This window comes from Melitaea cinxia, chromosome 1 (assembly GCF_905220565.1).
Source record: "Melitaea cinxia chromosome 1, ilMelCinx1.1, whole genome shotgun sequence".
NCBI classification, from domain to species: domain Eukaryota; kingdom Metazoa; phylum Arthropoda; class Insecta; order Lepidoptera; family Nymphalidae; genus Melitaea; species Melitaea cinxia.
Window position 1 is genome coordinate 9,328,780 of NC_059394.1, and position 7,452 is coordinate 9,336,231.

The 7,452-nt window shown below is 34.3% G+C and overlaps 1 long non-coding RNA gene across 1 annotated transcript; it reads left to right on the forward strand.

Annotated features, from left to right (window-relative positions):
- Positions 1 to 2,454: 2,454 nt before the first annotated feature.
- On the forward strand, positions 2,455 to 6,598 carry LOC123656369. The gene is made up of 2 exons (XR_006743530.1): positions 2,455 to 2,581; positions 6,453 to 6,598. It is a non-coding gene; the product is annotated as an uncharacterized LOC123656369 (long non-coding RNA).
- Positions 6,599 to 7,452: the final 854 nt, after the last annotated feature.

Genomic DNA, 7,452 nt, shown 5'->3' on the forward strand with positions numbered 1-7,452 from the left:
TATTTTGTACTGCCGTAACCACATAGCACTCTACTCATAATCGCTTCAGCCTGTAATAATCCCACTACTGGGCATAGGCCTCTTTCCCCATGTAGGAGAAGGATCAGAGCGTAATCCACCACGCTGCTCTAATGCGGGTTGGCAGATATATTCTCTACTATGAGTAGCGATCGCTATCAGGTGTACATGATAACAACCGGGACCGACGGCTTAACGTGCTCTCCGAGACACTGTGGGAAGACCCACAAGGACTGCACAAACACCCAGACCACGAAAAACACCTGTATGGCCAATACAAATGTTTGTCATGTGCGGGGATCGAACCCGCATCCGCCAGCGCAACGGGTACAATCCATGGCTGAAACCGTTGCGCCCACGCGGCGTCATAACTCATAACTCATAATGCCGTATGTAAAATAAACGAAAACATAATATTCTTCTTTGTTTCGCATGATGATTTTTTAACGCCGTCTAGTTTATCTAGCGTACGCAAGTTCAATAAAATAAGTCCTGTAGCGTTTAAAGCGTTTGTAGAACTAAGATATTTACCGTTAAAGAGCTTTTTTTATAATCTATACAAATAAATAAAATTGGAGTGTCTGTTTGATATTAAAATAACCGCTTTTTACTAAATTCAAATTGATGTATACACGGTACATATACCAAAATAACATTTTTACAATTTTGGTCTGACTGTCTGTCTGTCGGTTTGTTCCGGCTGGACTGATTTTGGTGGAACTTTCACTGGCAGATAGCTTTTTTTTTATGTCACTAGGTCGGCAAACAAGCGTATGGTTTCCCTGATGGTAAGCGATTACCGTAGCTTATAGACGCCTGCAACACCAGAAGCATCGCAAGCGCGTTGCCGACCCAATCCTCAATACCCCCAGGAGCTCTGGTCACCTTACTCACCAACAGGAACACAATACTGCTTGAAAACAGTATTATTTTGCTGTGATCTTCTGTAAGGTCGAGGTACTACCCCAGTCGGGCTGCTCCATATTTTGAGCAGGAAATTCCTGCTGTGCCCTACCTCAGTTAAATAGCTGATTTAATAAAGAGTAACTTAGGCTACTTTTATTTAATATTTTTTATTTTATTTTACAAATTTATTTATTTTATAACTACGAACTGAATAATAACTTTTTTGTTAAATTCCACGGGGACGAATTCGCGGACACAGCTAGTTTCTATATAAATTACAATAGACATCTTTGTTAACGCTGATAATGTGCTTAAGTGTAACAAGTTAAGACATCCTTTTGATCATTGATTTTTTGTTGTCAAATGGGATGAGCAACTGAACACGTGCTTGCTTCGACGACACAATAACAAAATGAAAGACGTGCATTGTGTTCATCGGCCCTCCGCATAAAATGCAGCCACGTGTTGAACAGGTTTCAATTTAGGATAAAGTTTTGGTACAATTAACGTACTAAGCACAATTGAATACGTTCTTCATTTACTCTTGTAGCATAAAATGAACAAAACCTATTTCAAACTAGGGTGCTTAGAGAAACAAATTGTTTAATATGTTTAAATAAAATCATACAAAAAAAAGTAGAAAAAAGGGTACTGTATATAATATGGAGTTTGAATTATTTATTTAATACCTTATTGTTTATTTTATAAATATTTTCTCTATTGTTAAGAGGTAGTTTGTAAGAGAGCATTATTAGTGATAAGGCCGCTTTTGCAATTTTTGAAGTAGCACTTCTTTACGCACGCTTGACTTGGGGAGTAAGCTGGTGAATGCGAGACGAGACCGTTACGAAAAGTATGATCGGGCAAGGCGAACGGACGTTGAGAGGGAGATATACTCGTAAGCTAGTGAAGATCGCTAGAAAGATTTACTTCAGTCGTGTAATCTAAAGCACACTTGAGTTTTTTTAGGAAGAATACTGTTATTTTCCTTATATAATTTCAAATATGCAATAGTGTTAAATAAAAATAATAAAATAAATTAATTAATAAATAAAAACTAAATGACGTCACTAGATATTAAGCGTAGTTAGTTACGTATCTGTTTATCTTTAAGAAGTTTAAATAAGTGTTTATTATTAGTATAAAGGCCATTTATCGCTTAGTCCTTTTGACCCACGTGCTAAGAGAATTCATGATACATTATGCATGTAGGTACTGTGTAGGTATATTAAAGTCAGATTTAATATGAACGTTTTTAACTTTATGGTCGCATCAACAGCTAACTTCCGTTCGATTTAGCTTTGCTTATTGACCGCGTCTGTTATGTTTTCATTGTATTGTAATACGTTGACTTTATTAATATAAAAACTCCTTCCCTTTTAAATACTTCGTTATTACCATCCGCGCATATTTAAAAAACTGTTTTTTTTGTCAGTCGACAAAATTAATTCATGAATGTTAGAAATTCTAAATAAGTACGCATACTTACGTTCAACGATCCATGACACATCTGTGAAACTATCTAGAACAACAATACTGATCATTAGAAGTGAAACTATATCGAATAGTCCGTCACGAAACTTTTATTCGCGTTTAGTGATTATAAGTTAAGCGTGCGTGTGTTCGGTAGTATTTGTAACATGCAATGTCGAAGTGGGTAGGTACTGATAGCTAACTGGTAATAATAACCGCAGTAATCGTGCCAGAAAGTGAAATGAAGAATGTGGTCCAAACGATTTTTACTAATACAGTTACCGGTAGTTATATAGTTACAACCTAACAAACCTATGAGATAATTTGCGTAATCATTTGATGTGACAACATTTTATGATTATTTGAGACATATTTCCAATGCCATCATAACTATTGATACAATACATACGTCTGCAAATTTTATGTAACACATATCGCCCACCACTTGCTATCATAATTTAACAGGCATGATTCATTGTCAGGAGTGGTCAGAGGTCCTTTAGACATGTGCAATATTGACTGCTCAAAATCAGAGCTAACTCTAAAAATATTATGCAAACTCCGCGCGTAACGCAGTTAAATAATACCTAAAAGTAGCTTTGTACGTAAAACTGTTAATTCGTTTATCGCTTACAAATTAATTTTAATTTATTATAGGAATAATAAAATATTGGATTGTTTTTTTTTTATTTGTGTATATTGCTATGAAAAGAGTAAAGCTAGTAATTAATATTACTTCGCGTTGAACTATTTTTTCTATATACATTAATAACAATTCTTGTTATGAGTTTTTGAGCTAGGTAATTAACACGAAAATGATATGTTGGTCAAGTACGTAAATATGTAGTATCGCAAGTCTGTTACGACCGAGTTATCTACTCTTCGGCACGTCGAATTGTAATATAATAAGATAATCTATTGTTCTTCCAATACAATTGTGTTGAGTCATATATTCACATTAGATAAGCCATCAGATTTTACCAATGGCTCGCTTGTCTCGAATTTTTTTTAATAAATTATCTGGGGGCACGGTAGTGCCCCCGCCAAGACGAGCCAAAAAAAAAAAAAAAAAAAACGAAAAGCACTACCTATCTTTTCTCGAAGTGCTTCGTCGTTTTTTTGAACCATCATAACTTGGGTTTGGATTACACCAGATAAACAAAATTCTTAGGATATGATGTCAATAGTAGACTTATTAAACATATAAAGTTTCAATGGCATAGCTCTTATACTTTAGATTTTATTGATGTCTAAAAAACCCCGATTTCGTCACTCACTGATGATCATCAAAATTCTTAGAGTACTTCCTGAAGTCCCAGAAAGCTAAAATTTGGTATGTAAGCTAGTATTAGTACACAAACAACAAAAAAATTATAAAACTTGGAACTTTTACCCCCCAACCCCTTAAACTAGGGGGTGGAAGTTTGTATGAGACTTCCGCAAATTTTGATGCTAGAGGTCTGAAAATTGATATAGAAACTCCTTGTTACTGCTTGTTATAAATAATAATAAAAAAATACATTAAAAAAATCGGTTATTAGTTTATGTCGAAAATTTACATTTTGTAATTTTGGTATTTAAGTTTTGGTGGAGGTCACCGTTTGCATATCAGTTCAACATAAAATCAAAAACAGCGTGCTTAAACCAAATATGGTGAAGATTGGATGATATTTATGGTATAAAATGTGTCGGAGGTAAAATGCAACTATACTATTGTCATAAGCAACTTACAAAAAGAAGTGAAATCCCACCAAAAACATTTTCATGTAAAATGTTGCCAAGACGAGATCATATGGCTCGCACTGTCAAAAAGTGATCAGATCTCATGTAGAGCCAAGCTTCTAACTCTACACGCCCTAACTCTACAAGCCCTAACTCTACAAGCCCTAACTTCACAAACTCTACACCTTAGTCAAAATATGTGGCTTGGCCGTTTCGCTACCGTCACGTGGGCTTAAGGTGAAAAATTTATTCACTGTTTATTACTTTTCTGTTATACAATAGTTCTATTAAAGAAAAATAAAAAGAAGAATAATAAACAGTGAATAAATTTTTCACCTTAAGCCCACGTGACGGTAGCGAAACGGCCAAGCCACATATTTTGACTAAGGTGTAGAGTTTGTGAAGTTAGGGCTTGTAGAGTTAGGGCGTGTAGAGTTAGAAGCTTGGCTCTACATGAGATCTGATCACTTTTTGACAGTGCGAGCCATATGATCTCGTCTTGGCAACATTTTACATGAAAATGTTTTTGGTGGGATCTATATTTACTTAAGCAGCTTCACGTTTACTATACATTTTTGTTCAACAACCTCGTAGTGAGTTAAATATTGTAGTAAACTTAAGTATTCAATAGCACGATGACATTCTTTGAGTGATACGTAATAGTGAATGGTAGTAATGTAATATAATAGACATATAGCGAAATATTTTATTTAGATAAGTAAAATTCTATAAATGTTGAATACAAAATTATCACTAGAGTTTTCAACATCTGCAAATCCGCATTAAGAGTATTAAATGTGTAAAATTTCTTATTTTAATAGGTTGATTTTTTGTTTAGTTTTCCTAAAATCATAAAAATAAGGCGTGATATAGGTAATTTAAATTGTCATTACATTCATCATTATCATCATCATCATTACAGCCTATACAGTCCACTGCTGGACATAGGCCTCCACAAGTTTACGCCAAAAATAACGTGAACTCATGTGTTTTGCCCGTAGTTACCACGCTGGGCAGGCGGGTTGGTGACCGCAGTACTGGCTTTGTCGCACCGAAGACGCTGCTGCCCGTCTTCGGCCTGTGTATTTCAAAGCCAGCAGTTGGATGGTTATCCCGCCATCGGTCGGCTTCTTAACTTCCAAGGTGGTTGTGGAACCTTGTTATCCCTTAGTCGCCTCTTACGACACCCACGGGAAGAAAGGGGGTGGCTAAATTCTTTAGTACCGTAGCCACACAGCACAATTACATTACTTACCTATTAATCTAATCAATATACATATTTCCAAAAGATAATAAATACATATACGGCGGGTACCGCGACAATGTGAGTGCCTTATGTGTCTAAATATGAGCTTTGTGTACTGTTTATTGAGTTTCAGCGGCTGGTGCGGTGCCAAATGTATGTCATCTCTTCCCCTTAATGTTTAGCCTAAAGTTCAATGCCGGCGTAAATGTGGTTTTCAAAGTTGACTGGAAGATAAATAATATTTTACATATTCGTAACGTAATACGTTTTGCATGAATAATAAAAAAATTAACAGTATTTTGTGTTTTTTGTTTAATAACATTCAAATAACGAATTAGATGTACGTTCATTGCTTTGATTGATCACAATTAATAGAACTACGAGAATCTAAGTTGTAGAAATCGATGCTTCCTAGGAGCGTTGTAACAAATGTCATTGGGAAGTGGAGCAACTTTTTTCTTGTCTTTATCCGGCGTTGAATCAAGCGAAAGGTATCATCATACCTACAGAGTTTCCCGGTGAAATCGCGTGTTCACAGGCCGCTAACAAAAACAAGTGATATTCCGCTACAAGTTGCTAGTTGAATTGTATATACGTCACCAGGTAGTTTAGATCGAAGAAGAATCAAACGTGCTTATAGTCCTGACTCACCTTTATCGAGATGACAAATAGCCAATGTTGCTAACTTTTCTAAATTAGTAATAATTAAAAAACCACTATAAATTACAAGAAAGAAATCAAGTGTGAAAAGCACATTGTTGGGTTGTTTTGTAATTACTTTATTTATCGACTTAAAGCGTGATCAAGTCTAATGTAACTAAAACTAGGTATAAATAATTCAGTAATAGCGTATCCTATTCATAATGACGAACAAACATAATATTCTAAAAGCGTTTAGTAAATTTAAATACCTACGTGTTGAATTTTTTATACGAAATAACAGTCGTTGGGCAAAAATAACCCAGTGATAGATAGGCATAATTTTTTGTATAAATTAAAAATGTTTTCGAGTATAAACTTCAGTATGAATAAAAGTTAGGCACATACCCAAAACAAATTGAATACAACAGATAATTTTGTATTACAGATTCATCGTGTGCTCGCAGATCGCCCATAGAAAGTGAACGTGAGAGACTATAGTCTGAGAGCTGTCGTGACGTCATTTTACTGGACATCGTTTTTATGTATTTTTTTGTTTGTTTGAATTCTGAATAAATATCTACTATGAGTTTATTTGTAGTTTCTTGATGAAACTGTTACAAAAATATATTTAAATTATAAGTATATAAAATAGCGAATTATTCGTACGAAAGTTACCGTAGACTTAAATATGGATAAATAATTATTTATTAAAATTGTGTAAATTTATAAAATACTATTACTTCTTTGTGTAATTAACGGTAATTTTTTGCCTGGAATATGTTAAAAAGATGTTAAATGTTACTACCTAGTATGTTAAGAAATATTATGTTACTGTATTGTTCCGAAACATATTTAGGTTAAGTTTAAGATCGGGCATGTAAATTAGATATCTACCAAAATATATTTATTTAATTCTACGCCATTTAACAGTTTGAGTAGGGAAAGGTCAAATTAACCTATAGATACAATGATAACCTTTATACAAAGTAACAACATAAAAGTAATGTGAAACGAAATTTTAAATAAGGTACATAAATGTTTACATTATACAAATGAAGCCACATTCACGTAAAATATTTGTACCATATTTAATAATAAAGTAAAATTTACTGCTACTACTTTTAGCTTTTGGCAAATTTTTGTACGAATGACGTTGCGTAGTTGTCAATATTGGTGTAGCAATTTTAAGAACGTTTAAATGCGATCACTAATCACATAAAATTAACATATTTACATATAAAAATGCCGTTAATTCAAAAATTGCAAAGCCAGTATGGGCAGAGAGGGATTTACGTAAGATAAGTCGGCTTATCAGGGCAGGGACGTGACGCCGACGTAGAAAGCGATTCAAAGAACGTTTTGCGCAATATCACTTCGAGGAGTCAGTTGCATATGATTAACAAAATTCACTCGTGCCTGCAATTTCGTTCGATAATTTAAATTTT